Source organism: Eleginops maclovinus, chromosome 16 (assembly GCF_036324505.1).
Source record: "Eleginops maclovinus isolate JMC-PN-2008 ecotype Puerto Natales chromosome 16, JC_Emac_rtc_rv5, whole genome shotgun sequence".
NCBI lineage: Eukaryota > Metazoa > Chordata > Actinopteri > Perciformes > Eleginopidae > Eleginops > Eleginops maclovinus.
The window spans coordinates 8874415-8897109 of record NC_086364.1 but is presented as its reverse complement, the minus strand read 5'-3'; the positions used below and the strand labels follow the sequence as shown (position 1 = coordinate 8897109).

The 22695-nt window shown below is 42.3% G+C and overlaps 1 long non-coding RNA gene across 2 annotated transcripts in view; it reads left to right on the top strand.

Moving 5' to 3' along the window:
- LOC134878752 (uncharacterized) overlaps positions 1-22695 on the top strand; it is a 38789-nt gene that overhangs the window by 5548 nt on the left and 10546 nt on the right. For both annotated transcript variants that reach the window (XR_010167719.1, XR_010167720.1), the window contains exons 3-4: positions 19562-19621; positions 20215-20432. This is a non-coding gene — a long non-coding RNA (uncharacterized LOC134878752). The remainder of the gene's footprint in view (positions 1-19561; positions 19622-20214; positions 20433-22695) is intronic.

The window sequence follows — 22695 nt, the reverse complement described above, 5'->3', positions numbered from 1 at the left end:
CTTCTCAGCTAGATGATATGAAAAGGAAATGGATACTGTAGATTTAGCTGTACTTAGGCTATTTTTAAGGGTCTGTGTAAATGCATGCATGAAACGCTGACTGAGTTGTCTGCTTACCGACAGCGGAACAACCCCCACAGCCATCACTTATTATCCACTGTGACACATCAGTCACCTCATTTTAAAATGAATTGTTATTTTGCTGTTGATAGCTGAATACAATTTTCCACTCTATCTCGTAGAAACAAATGTCATAGTGGTATTTGACAGTATATGTGTTTACATGCAAGCTCCAATATATTCCAATATTTCCCGCAATGCACAGCTAATCTAAGCAAATTCCCATGGATTTTCCTCCTGCCTATGAATAAATCCGTAATCGGATGAATTGCTGTCAGTTGGTCCAAACAAGACTACTCAAATCAGGGTAAATATTGACTCAAGCGAATCAGCACATGACAGTTTATGCTGACACCATGTTGCGACACTGACAACAATACACATCCTCCCATCAATGTTCTGGCAGGATGGTGACACAGAGGGGGAAAATAAAAAGTTGGAGAGCGAGCGAGAGCAGTCCAGTGAGGCTAACGCTCAGTTGTTCATGCTTATTGTTGGTCGGTGTTGCAGAGTGCTGCTGGTGTCGCGTCTGCTGATGGGCTGAGGCAACCCTGCTCTACTGGTAGCCGTCACTCTCCCGCACATCAGACGGCGCGGCGCAGTCTCACACCACCTGTGTCTGTATGATGGTCTGTCTCTCTGGCCCTCTATTCTTCAACTAGTTTTTCTGCTTGGAGCCAATAATAAAAAAAAAAAGCTTTTCTGATCTGATGGCAGAGCGCTTAACACACACTCATGCATTTTGAAGAGGAAAAATCCATCAAAAGGGTTTTTTCTCTAGCCATCAAGCAGTGCTGAAAGGAGCAGTTGATTAGTTTGACCGACAGAAAATGTACGTGCGACCAATTTCTTAATAGAATAATCGTTCAAGTTAAATATCAAGGTAAAGTGCTTACACTGGCATATTATTGTACATTTGATCGCTTATTGGACAGTATTTAGTGTTAGCAATTTGTGACAGGCATTTAGATATTCTACTATGCACTTTATTATTCAATGATTATGAGAAAGTTTCTCCTTGTCCAATGTGAGGGTCCAAGCAGAAAGGGTGTCCTTTCAAATTCTGTACAAACTGTAAAGTCCACTGGGACAAATGTAAGGTTTGTGATATTGGGCTATATAAATAAACTTTGATTGATTGGTTGATTTAGGGATTGATTAAAGGGGCCCTAACAGGCTTTTTGGGGTTTCCCTTTTCTGTAGTGTGTTATATAGCTTTTTGTGCACGTAAATGGTTTGCATCTCTAGAGGACATTTCTCTCCCATACCCCCCGCCCCTGCCTGAAACGCCTTGATTATAATCCTTTGTTTACTTCAGTAACATAATGACGTCACTTTGATAACACGCGTGCTTCTATTGGCTCGCTGCAACGCATTGTAGGTTATAGGCTAAAGGGCGGGACAATCAAGAAATTAAAGAATATGAACATGTCACAAAAGAGGCCCAAACTATTATATAAATCCCTTTAATCATACAATAATAGATTTAAAAATAATCAATCCCTGGAAGAATTTGCAAGACTTGCAAGCCATATTTTTAGGCTGTAATCATTATAACGTCCTTGTGGGACTGGATGATGATATTTGTCTTCCCGCCTCTCTCTTTCTCTTTCTCTCTCTCTCTCTCTCTCTCTCTCTCTCTCTCTCTCTCTCTCTCTCTCTCTCTCTCTCTCTCTCTCTCTCTCTCTCTCTCTCTCTCTCTCCCTACTCAAGCTCAGTTATGCAAAATTTGGGAATTTCCAATATGTCACGCAGGCCTGATCTCATAAACACTGCATACAAATGTTGTGCATCCCACCGTTCTGCATTAATAAAATAATGAAAGCGTTTGTGTCGCTTTCATGTAAAGCCTTGTAGGGCTCACCCATCTGTCTGGTTGTGCTGTTACAGCGTGTGTCATCAGAGTGTACGACAACAAATTACATCTTATTAGTACCAATACCAGCAGTGACAACATTTATCAGGGAAAGCATCTCCTACTCTCCTAATTGTCCCCCTTAGGGCTCACTGTTATGTGGACCGGTATCGACGGCCAGGCAGTCATTAGGACATCACACTTGAGCTGACGAGCAGAGATTTCAGGGGACATGTCCACCCCGCTTGGTTAATTTGATGTGAGTAGAGTGACACCTCGTTTTGAGCCATTGAGGTATTTATAGTCCTGGCGAGGATATCCAGACGCCCACTGTTAGTTTCTGCGCTTCTGTTCGTGAGCCCCTGATAGAGCGCTGCTCACTGGGGGCTGGTGGCAAAAGCGAGGCGGGCCGGCATATGAATAACTGGCTGGGAACAGGTCGGCAGAGGTGGAAAGGGCAGTAAAGTTTATCTGTCAGAGAACAAGAGCGAGTAGCTGATATTCAAGTGTATCTGTCAGTCTCTCCTCGCATATGAGAGTGACAAAGGGGCGCGAGTCAACCCAGCCCATCTGAGCTTTTTTGTCTCTCCTCAACAATGGGATCTTGTCTGAAACAGATACGCCGCCTGTCCGTCACTTTTAATCGCTGATATTTTGTCACTTTTGTCTGTGCGGCCAGTGCTGCGTGAGTTGGCCCGTGCACCTTTACATGAATGCCTGTGTTGGTTTTTTCTGCAAGATTGTGATCCGCCGTCAGGTAAAATTGTCCCTGCTGCTGCCTCTCGTTCATGGCGATACCTCCCTCCTGCCACCTTCCATTTCACACTGCTAACATCCTCAGGGAGTGACAGATAAAAATCTGAGTCTTAGCCAGGCTCTGAGCAGCTCAGCACCAGCTTTATGTCTGCTCGTAGATGCTCCGATTTTGAAAAGGGCTTTGCCTCTAAACTGTTACACCTCTTAGTCTGTTCTCTCTGCGATCTACCGCAGTATCTACGGTAAAATATCTGCCTCAGGTGTCCAAAGACTTGTCTCTTTCACCTTGGACCGGGAGCTTATGTCCCATCATTTTTCACGCTGAGGACCACGCAATTTTATCACATTTTCTTCTGGTGATCAGCCCAACCACTCTTTCCTGCCAATTAAAATACTTTGATGTCTATCTGTGCAATGGGTGAGGCTAGAAAAGTCTCTTCTTCTGATGCCTCTTAGCAAATGCCAGACTTGTGCTGTCTGAAGATAATCAGTAGTTCTCACACAAACAAGATACAAAAAAAAAGAGTGAGAGAAGGATTTACCCCCATCCTGCCTGTCAGGCAACCCGCCGAAGACTGGGGAATTATTTTGGCAGCAACACTAATGTGGTGACGGTTGTTGTTTCCTAAACTGATTTCCTTAATCCTCTACTTGTTCCACGCTTTGTAAACATGGGGGCTTGATTTTGTAATCTGGGAGGTCCTATCGATGCACAGACACACATGCACACACACTCGCCGACAACTTGTCCCTGTTACCCCCTCCTCGTCAGCCGCTGCCCTAATTAGTCAGAATTAAGACGAATGCCTGGGCCTCCCACGATCAATTGGTATCGAGCGGACCTTCGCTCGCCCCTGCCTGGGGGCCTCTCTCGGCCGGCAGATCATTTATATCAATCGTTTTTGTTTTTCTTTCCTTCCCCCTTTCCATTCTTCCGTCCACGAAGTGCAAGGTTCAGTCTATTGGTTGGCGGGCAGAATGGACGGCAGGCAATATGGCTAAACCTGGCACCTTAACTGCTACAGTTGTATCGATGTCACAGGGACACATTCTGAAGAAAAAAAACCAGCCAGGGACACATAGGCCTGTCCCAAGAATATGTGTGTTATTATATCAATTTGTGAGGGTGTACTTGAGCAGTGCTTTTTATGCCGTCCCCCTTTCACTAACAAGTTCACCCTTTAGAAGCGGGAGTCCCTCTTCCATGCCCTTTGCTCTTCTTCTTGCCCTTCTGTCAAATATCCCTCTTCTCTTTCTTACTCTGCTTTTATAACTTGCTATTCTGGGCGCGGAGTAGCTATACTGTATGGGTTCCATGTTTTTATTGATTTAGCCCATTTGGATCAAAATAATGAGTACAAAAGGCTCTATTTCAATCTTTCACCTGCTTATATTACCTCCTTTTTCTTTATTCCTCCAGGTTCTCTCTTTGGCATTGCTCTTGTACCATCCTGCATTGTGTGAGGACAGAAGAAAGGTATAAAGTGGCTAGTGGAGAAGACAAAAGAAAGACAGGGACACTTGAGGTAATAGATAGATAAAACACAACATTAGGGAATCAACCCTCATTGATTAGTTTTGAAATAAAAGGAACCTGCTCAACTTGCAGCTTTTGTCTTGCCGCTTTGACCTCCATTTGTGGCTGCATAACAGCAGAGCCATGCCCTATTTTTTTATTTTTTCTGTGTTGTGTTGCAGTGACGAGGCTGGCCAATCAAGTGCTTCACAGAAACAAAAGGCATAAATGTCTAAGTGCAGGGTCAGGTGGATGGAAGATAGCATTTTAATCTTTGGATGGATTTCCAAAGCATTATTTACTGACAGGCATTATTTATTGGTTCCCTGCTTTCCAGTTATTTTTTTCTACACAAGCTTAGATTCTACTCTTAGAAAAGTTAAAACACAACACCAGTGAAATGTGTGTGTATTTCCTTTATTATTCTGAGGTCTACTCAAACCCTCAGGGGATTTTCATTTAAAGGACAAATTAAATAGAGCCAATGATACAAACGCACATTTTTATTAGTTCCTTTCTCCAAGGTTAATGGTACAGTAGTGAGCTGCCACTGACAACACACATAGATCCAGTTTGTCCTGTGTGTGTGTTAGTGTGTGTGTCTCTACAGGTCACTGAGGGGGTGCTATATGCTTGTAGTAAATGACAGTATTAAATACTAACTGCTTCTACCCTGGAGGCGAGCTCAAACCTCTCAGGTCATATGCTTATTCATGTCTCATGCTTTGTGTGCTTTCCTGCCGTGTTTGTGATGTTGCACAGACCAGTGATGGCACAACTGCACGTATGTGGTGACAGGCTTGGATCGCACACCACAGCACTTTAGCCGTCCATAAGTTGGCAGCTGGATCTTTGGTTGGAGGCATCTAGTCTGTGCACCGGAGTGTAGCGTTATGCCTTTGGTGTGATCCATTGGAGCTCAGTTCAGAGGAGTACACTTTGGCTAACTGACTTAAGCGGTGTTACCAAGCTAAGATTAAACTTCCTTCTGCAGTTTCAGCTAATGTGAACCTAGCGCGACTTTGTTCATTTGTGGGTGTTTAATGTAGGCATACATTTGATGTTTCACTGGGTTGAATGTATGTTTTTATTTAGGCACACTGAAGGGCCATCAACACCAATATCTATAACAACAACTTTAAATGTATTGTTTTTAAAGTAGTTTTAACAAAGTGGACGGTAGAGTCTACACCACAACTATGGCAAACATTAGCGTTGGATTGATGGAAACACTGACAGATATTTGAGAGATATCTTCTTAGAGATATCCCGCCCGTTAGCCTATCATGTACAACGTGTTGGAGTGCTAGCCAATAGAAGCGCAATTGTTACATGGTGATTTCACTTTGTTGTGGAACATAACGAAGGAGTCCAATCGAGGTGTTTCAAGCAGGGGGGTGATTAGTTTGTTGGAGTTAAACCCCTTCTGGAGGGAACTTTGGGTTTTTAGGCTTTGCTGACCATTTACATAACCTTAAACCTAAATAACACACTACAGGAAAGGGAAACCAAAAGCATAATAGGGCCCCCTTAAATATAGTTTACATAGTAAATGTACTTATTAAAATATTAGCATCCCTTTCTTCTCTTGCCTCCCTGGCGCTTTATGTCTTTTTGCACTTTGTACTGACAGCAGTGTCTACCTTTCTGTTTCCCTCATTAGGTCTATTCATATCCTTATTTTTTATTTATTTTTCAGCACAAGTAACAGGTCATTAATATCCATTTTAGGGCTAGAGCATGCAGCACATGCTTTGCCCCACTGTTTCAAGAACATCCTCATTCATCAGTGTGGATGCTCACATTGTTATGGTGTTGACGGTGTAAATGGCCCTCATCTCATTGACTCCATCCCAGAGGCCCAAGCTGTCCTGGTCAGAGACCCTCTGTGTGTTTCCCCACGTACTCTGTTGTTCTCTTTGTTTTATTTCCTTCACTGTTTTTGAGACAAGCGCTGACATACTTCAACTCTGCCTCCTTCTCCCCTTCAGATACAGCTGGAGAGAGCCCCCGTCGGTACAAACACAAACCCCGTTCTCTAATGCCACATTGAACTCAGGGTCATTGGGGATATAACGGACAGAAAAATCAAAGAGAGGGAGAGGAGAATAGCCATTTATCCTCTTCATGGATAAATGGGAGTTAAAGTTGAACTATTAATCCTCCTTTCTCTGTGCTATAGGGGATAGAATGGAGACAAAGTGCCATGTAAATATTAACCAGTGCATCCTATAACAATTTCGCCCATTCACCTACATGTTCTGCTTATTATCAGGTCTATAATGAGTCACAGGAGGAGAAATACACTGTGTGTGTGTGTGTGTGTGTGTGTGTGTGTGTGTGTGTGTGTGTGTGTGTGTGTGTGTGTGTGTGTGTGTGTGTGTGTGTGTGTGTGTGTGTGTGTGTGTGTGTGTGTGTGTGTGTGTGTGTGTGTGTGTGTGTGTGTGTGTGTGTGTGTGTGTGTGTGTGTGTGTGTGTGTGTGTGTGTGTGTGTGTGTGTGTGTGTGTGTGTGTGTGTGTGTGTGTGTGATAAGGTGGGATGGCTGTTCTGTATTTCTGCCTAATTTGCCAATGTGAACACTATTTAGTTAAGTGGCCAAAGTTTGTTTTGCTCCCCAGCTCCCTGCTGCGCTAGCAATACTATACCACACAGGCTGTAAGCAATCAGGGAGAGACAGAGAGAGATACAGGGTTTCAGAGGAACAGGGACTGCAGTGTCATGTTTAAATGAGTAGCACACCGAGTGATGTTGATGAAGAAGGAAGTGGTGATGGGATACGGATATGTGGGCCCTGAATTGTTGTTGTACTAGTCTGAGAGGTGGCCCCCCGCGATGGACAGTCAACTGTGGCCAGCCTGAACTCCTGCCAAGTTCTCTGGCTGTTGAGTTGTTGCAGATGGCACCGACAGTCACACTGAATGGAAGGTGAGAGAAACTGATATGCAACAATAGACTCAAGAGAATCCTCATGTTGATCAGCTTCCCCTTCATGAGACATGTACAGTACACCAAAATCCTCCATGTGTGATGGGTAGATTTGTGCTCAGGTGCTTCATGTCAGCAGAACAAATTGATGATAAGGACTTGTTAAGGAAATTGTCATTCTGCAACATAGGATTGCACCACGGAAAGTAGTTTTAATGCATTTATGCTGCACAAAAATGTATGACAAACAAAACAAAAACATTAGAATATTCTTGTAATTAATGAAACAATTATGAATTATCTGGGCAGATAATATGGCCATGGTCAGATCCCAGACATAATTAATTGGACTTCAGGAAAGCATGTCCATTGACTCTGACGTTTGAGCACCAAGCACCCTTGATGTTAAATTGCAGTCCAAATGGTGCCAAGTTTTGAATAAAATTCAGACAAATATTGCATATTAGAATAACATACATCCAAACAATGGTTTGCTTTCAGTCATAGCATTAAACAAAGCCAAACTGCCACAATGAGATCCACTACTGACTCTCTTTTTCACTGGCCAACTAATGAAAACATGTTTTTCTCTTCTACAGTGTGTATTACTCATTTGGACACAAGTCCATTTCAGCTTATTTGAAGCATCAAAGAGAAACTATGAACCAGGTTTGTTTAGAAAATTATGCTCATCCCCCAAAACTTTTCCATTCTTTATTTACCATTGTGCCTGTAGGTAGTTTATTACCAGAGGTAGAGGTCTGAGGATAGTAAAGCAGCTGCATCTCACTGTTTATCACTGTGAAACTTCTACTGCTGTGGATGCGACAGTCAACAGTCTAATTCCAATCCTCCTACCTGATGAATCCGCAACTGAATGTGCAGCACATCCAGAGAGAAAGAAGCACAAGACAGCCTGTTCCCCCAGCTTCATGATGTATTCACAACCAGGACATGTTGTTTTGAGATCCACATGACAGTTTCTTGTTAGCCTAGATCCTGAATAATCAGTTGTTGCCGGGGCTCCCAGCAGCACACTGCGGGGCCACAGAGACATGCGTAGGGAGCCTTTGGGGCCCCGGCTTGGGGCGTGGAGGGTGCTGTTTGACTGCTGCGTCTGTCTATCAGGAGATTTGTGTGGAGGCTCGGGGGCACACAGTGGAGACAGTGTCAGGGCAATACCCTTGACGGTGATGTGATTGAGTAGACAGCGGCGACCCGCTCCTTTCTTTACCCGCCACCCATCTCTTTCCCCTTACTTCTCCACCCTCTCCCCTATACACAACAGCTCCACTTGAGTGAGCGATCACTAAAAACAGCACTGGTTATTATACCTAAGCACATCCTTGTAATTTATGCATGATTGCCTAGCAATCTGAGGCAATTCATCATCCTCTTTCCTATCTTTCTTTTTTTAATCTGTTGGTGTCTTGTTCCTCTGGACGTTAATCTATAGGGCTATTAAGAATGCCGGTGTAATAATGGCTCTGCTCAGGTGACAGCATGACATTGGTGCCGTCATTACTGTGCGGGTTTGAGATCCACAAGGACTGGGGGGCAATGAAAGACCCCAGATCTGCCTTTTATTGTTAAGAAGCTGTTGTACCATCCATTTTTTAGTTGGTGCGATACCACAAGTCCCGACAGGCAGTTGGCAAGAGCTTAGTCTGCGTGAAGTGAGGATAGTGTGTTGTTTTAAGACTGTTTGTGTGCAGTAAACCCATGTGTAAGTATGCAAACTGTCAAAGTTCTCTTTAATTGTTCTTTAACATTTACATTTTTGCATATTTGTCTGCTGGGGCCATTATTTCAGGCTTGTGTGTCTGTTAGGAATGGGAATTGATATGGAATTTATTGTTATTCATTAAATTGACGTTAGGATTTTTGTGTTCCTTTTTTCTTTTCGTTGACGGTTATAATTAATTTATCTTGGATAGTTCATTTGAGTGTTTTAATTCTGTTAAATGGTTGTGTTTTGGGTGCATACAGTACAATATTACCAGTTGTCAATGATGATGACAAAAACTTTGCTTATCACATAAAAGCATATTTGAAGATGTGGCATCATCACGTGGGCAAGGATAGCTTATGTCAGGTGCGCAAATGTGTTTGCAACATGTCATCATGCATATGTGCATGTGCATGTTTTTTATGTCTGCTGGCAGACGCCATTAAATATCCAGTGTGAGACAGAGGTGTTAACAGCACCAGCGCTGGCCGGCCCTTCTTTTGTGGAGTTATCCAACTGTGACTTCAAGGCATGGCTAATGGATGCCGACCTTGCTCCATGTTCTCCATCGGTTCCATTCAGCATCTATCAACCCTCAGATGTATCTTGATTTACCCCGCTGTCCCTCTATCACTTCCCGTTGTAGAACAGAGCACCAGAGTGCACCTTGGCCATTGTACTCTTCCTGGGCTCAGTGAAGGCTAAATTAAGGACTGAACAGCATGAGCAAGAATGAGGCAGCAGAAGGCAGCAGCTCAGAAGACAATCAGACAGGAAAACAGACCATAAATATTGACCCAGGCTTATCATGATCATAATATGTATTTACCTAATTGGTCTGCTTTCTAGCTATATCTTTACAATGGCAGTGGGAATATTTAAATTAGTCCTCAACGAACCTTACTTTTCACTAATTTTCTCCAGCACTGCACACATTTGCATCAAATGATGTGTAGTTTAGCACCATCTGCAAGGTTGAATAAGTAAGGAGTTGGGGATAATCATACTCTTTGGATCCTGAGACGGAGTCATATCTTATACTGCTGTTAAAGGAGTAGTTTGACATTTTGGGAAACATTTTTTTTCTTTCTGATGGGGAGTTTCAAGAGAGGATCTACTGTCCAGCATGTATCCCTGGAAACGTGATGCATTATAGTTTCGACCATTCAGTCTTTGTACAGATTAACACAAATATATATTGCTAAATGACTGAGCTTTAAAGGTGGTGGTATTTCTTTATAAGGGAACTGGTAAAATGTAGAATCCGTTACTAATTACTGCAAGGTTGTATTAATCTTTTTATTACCCCCAGTTCCACTTCTTTCCTCTCTCTCTCCCGTATTCATGCCTGGTTGTGCTGCTTACTTCGGTTTCTTTAGGGTTTTTTTTCAAGGCTTAAAGTACCTCTATCATTTTTGCCTCTAGAACGGATTTTTGTGAGGGACTTGTGTGTTGACACAGATGGTTGGGGTTATGTTAAAAACACCCAGATGGTATTCAGAAATATATTAGTCATATTTGAGTCGATGTGTGACAGTACAGAGCTTCATTTACTCTGGTGAGATAGTGAGTCATTACAGAATCAAGTGAAACAGGTAACACTTTTTTCTCTAAAACCTTTTGTTGAATCTAGTTCTTTTCACTGGATTAAAATTGGTTGTCTTTTATTTTAATGCAAAAACAATTAGATATCTCAGGGGTCTGAACAACCAAACCAAATGAAGTAATCTACCTAAAAGACACCCTGTTGATTTTTATTTTATTATTTTTTTATTGTCCTTGTTTTGGTTTGACTATAGATGCGTGTTCCTAAGAGTGTCCTCATTTGCTTCTGTTTCTCTGAGTCTGAAGCCACGTGGGTGTGTTTGGTATCTTTCATTGACACTCACAGCAGCAGTCAGTGCATTGATTTCCCATCGGTCGGAGCTGGTTGAGTTTACAGAATGAGGTTCTGAGGCAAAATGTCTGCTTCTTCCCGGTCTGCAGCAGACAAGCCATTCTTTATTTCTTTCTAACAAAAGAAGCAGGAAAGTAAAATCTTGACGAAGCCGACTAGCCTGCAACATTTTATATGATATTTATTCTGAAAAGATTAAAATGTAAGATTAACAAAGGTTAGCCTGTGGTGTACAAACTGCAGATTCTGGAAACACTGGAGATCTTACTCATCACTCATACAAGGAACAGGTCAGTCAGTTTATATTATAAGGAAGACCTCAAAAACACATTTTTTTGAAGCAAAACTGCTCTATTGTATGAATAAAAAGTATTGATAATAAACTAAATGTAAGGCTGTTCAGATTTTAGCTGCTTATAGAAAATACGTTCTAAAAAAACTTTTGGCTGTCTAACTTTACAACAACAATAATTGTAGTTAATAAACCTCAGACTCTTTTGTTAACCTCCATGCAGTGTTTTGTTACTATATGATCCAGTACCATTTCCATGGAATAATACCTTTTAGAAATTCAGAGACAATGCGAGAAGATCATCATTTGTATTGATTATGTAACTCTAGAGGGATGTTCACATTGATTTCATTACAGACAGTTTGTCTATAGCCAACAAAAAGCAACCATTAGCAGAAAAGCATCTTTAAGCATTGTTTATGGAATGAAGTGATAGCATACAGAAATCGAACACAGACACAAGGTTTATTTGGATGCTCAAATGGCCTGAGCATGCAGAAGGCCAGAGGGCTCAGCAGTGTTAGGATTTGGCCTCCACACTGGTGTTGATTCCCCTCAGAGCATGGCGGCTCCTCAGAGACCATCGTTGTGTACCCCATCATCTCAACACAAAGCCTGCTGGACACGCATGCCTGTGACATGGTCCCATGACATCTCAGTGTTTCTTCTTTCTTTCATCTGTGTCCGTGTCGTTTCTTCTTGTCCATGGCCTTTCATCAAACTTTCGCTTTCTGCCTCTCTCTTTCCACCAGAGCTGCCTGTCATCACCTCAGGGCCTCCCCCTTGTTTTAAACTGGGACAAAGGGAGGATAGCAGAGAGGATAGCCAAGGAGGTCTGGGGTTTGCTGAGAAGTAATTCGGAGTTTTGGTTTACACTTACTTTCGCTCTTCCTGTTAAGACTACAGCTGACTTGATCTTTGAGGTTGCGTCAGCAGTTTTGGTTTCGTTGGTGGCCCCGAGGTTTTAAGTGTAAGTGTTTGTGACTGACTGACTGACAAATTCAGAGGCTCTGTGTCACAGCCTGTCTGATCGCCTTTCTTTCAAACAATCTCTTGATGCCCGCTTTCCTTCTCGGACAGCAGCAAGACTGGCCGGCAGACAGCTGTATTCAGGGCTTAGATAGAAGACAGATAGATAATACAAAGGTGGGAAAGGATACGTGCTGTAATCACAGAGATGGAACGATGATGTCAATCATGGCGTCTGGCTGGCCGATAAAAAGAAGGAGGGTTGAAAATGGCCAGAATTGAGGGATTTTTCGGTGTCAGAGAAGGAGCCACCCTGTTGCTCCTTAGTCTCTCAGGAGAATCAATCACTCCTGGCTATAAATGCACTCACTCTTCTCTTGTCATTCAGCATCCAACCTTATCCTTGTACCATCCTCTCTTATCACTTCTCACCTTAATCATTGCCAGAAGTCTGACTCAAAAAACAAAACATTTTCTTCATTTAGTGTAGTATTCACAAACTCTTTGACACCACCAGGCAGTCGATTTTTTAAATTATTGTATTGATTAACGAATAAACTGAACCAAAAACATTTTGGCAGAGATTAATGAGTACTATCTGTACTAAAGACATAGTACAGCTAGGGCGTTTTTGTATGTTTTTCAGTTATTAGTCATTGCCATGCAAAAAGCCATGTCACTACAATACTAGGTCAAAATTGTGGGGAAATAGTTAGTCGATTTCTGGTTTGGTAGTGTTTTTCAACATTAAACGGGCCTTATTATGCAAATTTTCATTTTCATATTTGCATTTTGTTCCTCTACTGTGACGTGTTTACATGCTTTAATGTTCAAAAAGGTTGATTTATTTTTCTTATTCTGCCTGTGCTACAGCACCCTGTTTCTGAAGCCAGAGCCCAGTCTGCTCTGATTGGTTAGCTGGCCGGCTCACTTGTGATTGGTGTATTGCAAAAGGGTGTCCTGCCCCCTAATTACAATTTACATGTGTTGGAGTGCTCCCCAAAAAATAGTGAGTTTTATGTATTGATGTCACTATGTTACTGAAGTAAACAAAAGACTGAAGGAGGCAGCGGGGAGTGTGTGAAACTCCCTTGTGAAGGCATTTGGGATTTTAGCCTTTGCAAACCATTTATATGCACTAAAATCTATATAACGCACCAGGAAGGAGGGAGGAAAGGGAAAAGCCCAAAAAGCACAATAAGGCCTCTTTAATATTTGTGAGTGTTTCAACTTATGCTCAGTTCATGAAAGCTTCATTGTTGCTGTCTAAAACTGCATTTCACACCAGCTGCAGCCTTAGTCTGAAGAGACAAAAAAAAAGCTGCATTAACGAAAATCACAGAGAAAAAGACTTCCTTTAATGGATGTGATGTCTAACATAATCCCAGACACATTTGCAATTAATGTTTGGTAGCAATAGTGTAACGCAAGTAAAAAAACATACAGGTCATAAAACAAAATGACAACTGCGTTCATCGCACATAACATTGTGTTTTTCACACAATGGAGCCCCACATCTTTGCTCCTAAGTCTCTAGGAGGCAGGCAAATAAAAGGGAATTATATTTCAAACAGGTGTTTTACTCAGTAACCTCTGAGGGGCCTCTCCTGACAGTGCTACTTCAAAACCCTCTGCAGAAAGTGAGGTGGGGCTGTCACCAGCAAGTCCCAACGGATGTGTCAGAGAGCTTCAGACTTTAAAGTATTTATTTATTCATCCATATCTGTTTGTTTGCGTATTTCATAGTCTTCTTTTCTACTTTGGGGCTATGGGCAACTGTCGTAATCAGTGATTTCATCTTTTACTATTGAAGTCATTTCTCAGATGATGTTGGTTGAACCCCATTTCGTTACCTGTTCGCCCCGGATGACTTCATTTGGAATGCATGTAATTCCAACCATTGTTGATTCAACTCCCAGTTATAAGTTAAAGATACGCTGGTGTCTGAGATTTATTGGAGCTCCATCTTTCAGCTACAGCGAGCACACTCAAGTTTTCTGCAGACAATTAAGCCCTTTTTCAGTTTTTTATGATTACATTTTGATTTGTTGGTTTGATAGATATGCCTTTGGTGCCAGCCAGCCGCATTTTCACTTGCTCTGATGGACTGTGTAGTAATTTATCGTCCCCACTGTACTTATGAAATTATTAATATCCTATTAATAGACAGTTAATTCTTGCATCGGAGACAGGATATCATGCTGATTTTTTCCCCTGTATTACAGTGACTCATTTCACTGACTGCAAGATATTGACTGCCTTGGTCATATTTCATTAGGGGGTTTTTATCAGTTTTTTCCTCACTTAAAATCACTGCTTACAATATTCACAACACAAGTAGTGGACATTTTTTGACTCAGTTGCTTTTAAATGCTGATAACTATCTGCACACAATTGTGACTTCAGTCAACATATACGTTTCCTCCTCCCGGTTTTTCTCCTAATTTTATGTTTTTCTAAATCCATCTCTCACTCTGTCTTCCTTTCCGTTTTAACGCATCAAAAGTGCTTGATGGTTTGACAGGACGGGCCTTAGAAACTTGCTACCTCCCTGCAGACCCTCCAAAGTCTCCGCTGTCTTATTGAACTACTATCTGCCCCATTTTTGGGCTTTTCCATGGCAACTACGAGCCAGTGAATGTGTGAGGGAAAAGAGTGAGGTCTCCAGTGAAAGCAGCATCTTGTCTCAGACAGCTGTCTGCTGAAACGACAAAGAAAAAGGAAAATAAAAACTTTGGGAAAGTAGTTTTTTCCCCATTTAGAATAGAAAACAACTTGAATGGATGCAATTCGCTGCAGCTGCCTTCATTTAAACCCTCTCAGTCCTTGAGTCATGTGTCTCTGCCCTGCTTTTAGAAAAAGGCTGGTAATTGCGGATTTCACTGCTGTTTAATGATAGTGCTGTGCTGACGAAGACATAGCAGCACTGCTCTTTCCTTGATCGGTTCCTTAGCAACCTGTTCACTTGAAGAACGCTGCAACTATTGACTGACAGTCATCAAAGTTTCATCCACGGGACCCCCCCCAGTGGAAGTAACCCACATTTCACTCTATTTTGAGCTTAATGTCAGATTCAAGGCATTACCACAACATTTAGGTCCCCCCTCTCAACATGTATCAAATGGAGCCTGTTTCCCTGGAAAGTCAACGTGTACACTTTGTTACACAAGAGCCTCTCCTCACAATCCTTAGCCTCCCCTCTCCAGGTTCTGCACTCGGATGTGGAGCGACAGGGCGACTTTAAAGTCGGGTTACGCTTGCGTCTTCCGTAGGATTACACCAGAATCCCAATGGTTTTAAACAGTCACACTCTGCCACTCAAAGCCAGACATTTTCGTTTGCTGCGTTTATTAAAGGGGCTTGCGAGTCTGTGGTGACAAGTGAAGCGTTTTGTAGAAACGGAATGAGGGATAGAGAAGAACAGAATTTAGCAACTAGGGTTTTCCTTTTTAAAAGTTTCAGTCTCAAGACTTGCATAGCCTTTGTCGCTCTGTTTAGAAACACAGTCACAAATATAGCTCTGGGACATAGTGGCCCTGGGGGCTGGGAAGGAACAAGCAGCTCTAGGCAATCTGTGAGTGGCGATAGCAACGTCTTTATAGGAATGTTTTCCTATTAAGATTAATGTTTGGTTTGGAAGAAAGGATCCTCCTCATTTTTGGTGCTTATAAAAGGAAGATGTGAGTGCTTCTTTTCCCCTTCCAACATCCAGCATAATCAGAATGGCTGATGGGTCATGGATGAGTAAAGAGAAAAAGCATCACATGATTAGGGGGCAAGGGAATGCCAACAAGAGCCACTCTGTTTGGAGGAAGGTCGTTTGTGCTTGCTTTTGCATATTTGACAGATTCTTTCTTCATGCAAAAATTATATATAATTTTGGAAATTATTTGACTATTTATTTGATTTTAAATATATGAATATTATGTTATTTGAGCAGATCTTTCTCCAGTTACCTTGTGTTTTTATTTTTAATTTGATTTCAGTTCATTTTCGTGTGGGATTGGCATTGAGAACACTCCACTAATGAGTTACCATCCCTTGTGCATATATAGACGCTTGTGTGTCTGACTTGCTAATTCTTCCAATCCACCAAGAACAAACAATCCACATTATTTTTTCCATTCATCAGTCTACCACTAAATCTATTGTGTTTTTGACAAGAGGCTAACAAAACAATCCTGTGTGATTGGAAGCATTCATCACCTTGCAAAAAATAAAGGCTAACTAATAAAGGATACACAACATAGTTCCCTCTGTCCGAGAAAACCTCAGTGTAGTGGAACCAGAGAGCTGCCTCCTCGCTCAGCCTCACTGTGTTTATCTGCTCCTTCTGTCACTCCTCGCTCATCGGTAAAATGGTGAGAGTATGGATCCGGTTCTTGACAATCCATCACTTGAGACAGGTGCACACAGTAATCTATTTTAAACAGCAGGCTATGATGCTGATGATGCATGGCAGAAGAGGGTATACAGTATGCACAGTTATGGGCGTGTATATTGATAATCCATTTTCTTCATTTAAATCACTGCTGCGAAAAAAATGAATCCTTCCAGGCGTCACTTTGTGTTGCAATCTTTAAACTTATATGCTTTGTGATTCACTGTATTGACACCTCTTCACTGTTTAGAATACTGGAAAACTAAATAGAAAATGATGGAGGGAAGCACTTCTAACAAAGTCCATTTGGTTGGCATCTATGTTATTAGTCAGAAAAAAATGGACCGAAAAAAGAAATGTAGCAAACACGCCCAAAGTCTGTTCGTATATTGATCTGTCAAAGCCAGACAGAAGTTTGGCAGACAGTAAAGAACTGCAGGAAGCAAAGCAGAAGCACATCGAATAAATCATACACATACAGTGGGGCAAAAAAGTATTTAGTCAGCCACCAATTGTGCAAGTTCTCCCATTTAAAAAGATGAGAGAGGCCTGTAATTTTTATCATAGGTATACCTCAACTATGAGAGACAAAATGGGGGAAACAATCCAGGAAATCACATTGTAGGATTTTTAATGAATTAATTGGTAAATTCCTCGGTAAAATAAGTATTTGGTCACCTACAAACAAGCAAGATTTCTGGCTCTCACAGACCTGTAACTTCTTCTTTAAGAGGCTCCTCTGTCCTCCACTCGTTACCTGTATTAATGGCACCTTTTTGAACTCGTTATCAGTATAAAAGACACCTGTCCACAACCTCAAACAGTCATACTCCAAACTCCACTATGGCCAAGACCAAAGAGCTGTCAAAGGAGACCAGAGACAAAATTGTAGACCTGCACCAGGCTGGGAAAACTGTATCTGCAATAGGTTAGCAGCTTGGTGTGAAGAAATCAACTGTGGGAGCAATTATTAGAAAATGGAAGACATACAAGACCACTGCTAATCTCCCTCGATCTGGGGCTCCACGCAAGATCTCACCCCGTGGGGTCAAAATGATCACAAGAACGGTGAGCAAAAATGCCAGAACCACACGGGGAGACCTAGTGAATGACCTGCAGAGAGCTGGGACCAAAGTAACAGAGGCTACCATCAGTTACACACTACGCCGCCAGGGACTTAAATCCTGCAGTTCCAGACGTGTCCCCCTGCTTAAGCCAGTACATGTCCAGGCCCGTCTGAAGTTTGCTAGAGGGCATTTGGATGATCCAGAAGAGGATTGGGAGAATGTCATATGGTCAGATGAAACCAAAATAGAACTTTTTGGTAAAAACTCCAATCGTCTTGTTTGGAGGAGAAAGAATGCAGAGTTGCATCCAAAGAACACCATGCCTACTGTGAAGCATGGGGGTGGAAACATCATGCTTTGGGGCTGTTTTTCTGCAAAGGGACCAGGACGACTGATCCGTGTAAAGGAAAGAATGAATGGGGCCATGTATCGTGAGATTTTGAGTGAAAACCTCCTTCCATCAGCAAGGGCACTGAAGATGAAGCGTGGCTGGGTCTTTCAGCATGACAATGATCCCAAACACACCGCCAGGGCAACGAAGGAGTGGCTTCGTAAGAAGCATTTCAAGGTCCTGGAGTGGCCTAGCCAGTCTCCAGATCTCAACCCCATAGAAAATCTTTGGAGGGAGTTGAAAGTCCGTGTTGCCCAGCGACAGCCCCAAAACATCACTGCTTTAGAGGAGATCTGCATGGAGGAATGGGCCAAAATACCAGCAACAGTGTGTGAAAACCTTGTGAAGACTTACAGAACACGTTTGACCTCTGTCATTGCCAACAAAGGGTATATAACAAAGTATTGAGATGAACTTTTGTTATTGACCAAATACTTATTTTCCACAATAATTTGAAAATTAATTCTTTAAAAATCCTACAATGTGATTTTCTGGATTTTTTTTTCTCATTTTGTCTCTCATAGTTGAGGTATACCTATGATAAAAAATTACAGGACTCTCTCATCTTTTTAAATGGGAGAACTTGCACAATTGGTGGCTGACTAAATACTTTTTTGCCCCACTGTATTTAACAATGTATATATTTGTGATACATGTAGGTGATCACAGAAATAACCTCTTGCGTTAGTTCTTCTCTGGCTGCTGCTGTATCATTCAGGGATCTATACTGTCAGTGAATATATTATCTGTTTTGCAGCCTTTCTTGTTTTTCTTTTGCTCAAATTGTTAAAGGAAGTGGCAAGTATTACCATAGCAACATGGCTACAATCCAATCTCACTGAGCAACATTCCTCGATGTTGCCCACGACATTTAAAATGTTCGATGTGTTTGCCCTGCAATACTTTGCTCGTGTCATTTAAGTTGAGAAAAGACTGTGTTAAAAATCTATATCTAATTTATCAGGAAGTCTCCAACTCCTTGTCCTCTAAGCCGCCATTCCTCCCGACCAATTTAGCCTCTTTTCCTGCCACCCTCTCCCAGTATCCCATCATCACCCTCTTATCCCTGTGCTCTCAGTGGCAGTAAGCCTATGAATTAAATTCCAGACCATTCTTTGGAGATATCTGTGGGCTTTCTTCTTGCTCCCAGCCCCTGTTGCTACAATTTCAATCTGCCTGCTGGTTTGAAGGGGCTGCCAGGTGCTTCTGGCTCGGCCATATGTCCTTGGACACTCTGTCTTGGGGATTGGGGAGCAGGGGAGAGAGGGAGAGGGCGGTTAAAGATGAGGCTATCTGGAGCTACCTCTGAGAACTCTCCCTGAAACTCAGTTGGCTGACATGCAAAAAAATGCAACCCTCCAAAACCTGTCGCTAATTCTCTCTTCGAGCATGATTCAGATATAGGGATGGCAGGGAGTTATTCAGCGAGTCCCCTGGGGTCGGACAACAGATCCTGTTTCGGAGAGCCAGTTGGCTTGGTTTGGCGCAGTGACCGCATCGCCATCCCTGAAACGGAGTCTGTCAGTCAGTCACGGTCTGCTGGTCTGCGGCTCCAGTGGTCAGGCAGGAGTTCATTCTCTTCTGGTGTCTTTGTCTGGATGTTTCTCTGCCTGCCAAACACTTCTTCCAACTCTGAAACCTCTTTCTCTGTTTCTGATCCAGGGCTGTGATTCTGCGCTGAACTGGTCACACCTTCAGTCCAGCTGCGCCTGCTGCCTCGAGGTAAGGCCTGTTAGCCCGGCGATAGTTCTGCTTGCACAAAGGCACAGTCACACACATCAGAGTTTGAAACCACTTGACAGGAGAGTAACTAAATCTTCCCTTTGATTTGTATCCTCAAACTCTTCCATGTAAAAAAAGTTTGTTTTAAAGTTCAACAGCCACAAAAGAAGCCTGAGACTGACATGCTGGACTGGCTGTCCAACTAGAACAGGTTTCACGTTAACACATGAGAGGAATTTGCTTTGGTGTGTATGGTGCTTACATAAACACAGTTAAAGAAGATAAATTGTAAAAAAAAAAAATTACCAGAGAAATAAAACAATTATAAAAGACAAATTTAAGAAAACTATTGCAACAATTAAATATAGCAATATTTACATAATATATTTACAGAAGTATAGATATACCCGTAGTAAACCGTAAGTAAAATCTGTGCAGTATTGCTATGACAAGTGGAAAGCCATGCAGATATATGAGGTTGCTTTCTGTACAATGTGCAAAATTCCGAGGGTTGTGCAGGACCGACAGTATTAAAAGATATTTTTCGCAAAGTGTGCATTAATAGATCCTAATATCTACTGTGCCCTTTCTAGTGTCACTGCGGCGGACGCCATTTTACCTGAGGTCCGAGCAGCCCAGCGATGTCCTAAAGTTACCAGGACGGCAGGAAGAATTGTGAAAGAAGTTTAATGTGAGGAAGAAGAGCCTTCGTCACTTATCACCTCTTTGAGATGAAAGGCCCCGAAAGCAGCCAGCCACACCTGCAAAACAGATCTCAGCTGTTATAGGAAGTGTTTGACAGGAGTGGCAGGTACTTGACCTTCTCTTTGGCTTTTTTCTCTCCCTCACATCTGTTGTTCTCTCCCTCGTTTCTCTCACTTTCTTGCGCCGTGTCGCTGCTTCGCCACAGGCTGACCCCTCTCGCCCTCCAGCCTCTGGGTGTTGTCAGGGAGCTAACAGCCTCAGTTTGCTGTACTATGCCTGCAAATATGTGTTTATTTTTCAACAAAAACTACAACATAACATGCCTTGTTTATGTTGTTTCTGTGCAGTCTTGCATGCAAGCTTCCAGGTCTGAGGGAATTGGTGACTGACTTGATGTCAAAGGTCAGGGGAGTAAGACAGATGAGAGATGGAATTGCTGCTCAGTGCTTGAGTAAAAACTAAGACAGCAGGGCTCTATCGTGCATAATAATAATCGTCTTGTTACCCATGCAGATTTACATGAAGATTATGACATTACGACAACATCCGCTGGCTATATTAAAGGAGATTACAGTGGCAAACATGCTAGGATGCCTACTGTATTTTGAGCCTTGGGGAAATGCAGTTTAATTTTTAACAGCCTTGATGCACATTTCCATTTCTCTGGCAGACGGTGTCCCTTGTATTCATCTCTTCTAACAATGGCGAAATGTCAGCATACTTTCAGGCTGCTCTAAATTAAATATTCATCCCCTCTGAGTATACAGCTATATAGCAGTTCTTGCCATCCCCTCCCACACTATGTTTTCTATTTTCCCCAAGAATGCTTTGGCCAAATGAGGAGACACTAACTTAGACCAGATGGTCGGATGCAGAGTAATACAAAAAAACCCAAAGGTTTACAAATATGCCTAATGACAATCGTCTGGCTCACTTTCTTGGTCCTGTCCCAAATGTCCCAGGCCTCAGTATGTGCAATGGCCAAGAAAGTTGAAGACAAGACTTAAAATGGAGAGGAAGATATTTTATTAATGGGAACTATTAATATTCCATCGCAATGGGACAATGGTGTGTTTCTTTTTGCAGAAGCATAATGAATAACTGAGCGCCTCCATGGTACCCGATTCCTCAGCATGAATATTCAGGCCCTGGTGTATCATGGGAGTGTTGAGAGCCTCTTCTCTACCCTATAGTGGATCACACCCGAGCATTTAGACTCACCTCTCTATTCCTCTCTATTTCCTTCGATGCACACTCAGGCATGCGACTGAAGCCAGTAGGATCTGGGGACCGGAGCCTATAGATCTGATGCCTCCCTCTCAATAATGGCCCTCCACAGAGGCCGGATTGATTGATTACACCACTGTGGCTTTGTGTGGGTTTTTAATTGATTGATTAATTGTGGGCCTGGGCTGAAATGTGATTGATTATGAGTAGTCAGCAGCAGGTCAGAGTCGAGCTGTCAACGCCAACAGGGTGAGAGGTGAGCTTTTGTGGATAATATTATATGCTTGTTCTTTTATCCAAGAATCCCACTTTCTTCTCTTATGCTTGGTATAGCGACACTTAGTCCTTGCCTTGGTCTCCTTCTGTCTAGCTTTATTAAGAATGTGTCTGTGTTCAAGTTTTGCTGTTGCCTGGATCTCTGAATGTCCTGTTCTTGCCCGAGGTGTGTTCAATAATGTCAGATCGGTGGCATTCAGCAGATTCAAGAAATGGTTCCTTTATAAACCTCAAATATATATCTCTAATAGAGGCAACAAAAGGGAAAAGAGAAGGGCAACAAAGAGAGGTTGAATCGGAAATGGAACAGTGATGATACCCAAGAAAGTGACCCAACTCCAAAAACCCTTTTCTGATATAACAGTGAATAAGATTGAAAGAGAAAAAAAGATAGAATCAATAACAGAGACAAAGACAGACAGGTAACAATCAAACAGACAAACATTTGAACAGTGGAGTGCGTGGAGTAAAATGTACTAGAAATTATATATATATATATATTGCGGATCTTAAACCACATCCGGTCTCCACTGTGAAGGACTACAGAACATATGCTTAGTAGAAAATATTTTACTCTATATCACAAGTCGACTATAAAATGTTTTTGTCACGTTCACAGGTACGGATCTTAACCCAATAGCACGACACAAATACAAGCAATGTTCAAACAGGAAAGTTTATTCGGGTCAAGGAAAGGCAGGGTCAAAACCAGAGAATCCAGAAATCAGGCAAACAAACCAGTATAGGGGCAGGCATAATAGGGTTCAGAACCTGGCGATGCGTCACTCGGGCAGACTAATCAAAACAGGGGGCAGGCAGAATACTCAAGAGTCCAAGATCCAGGCAGGCAAGGTCAAAAACGGGCA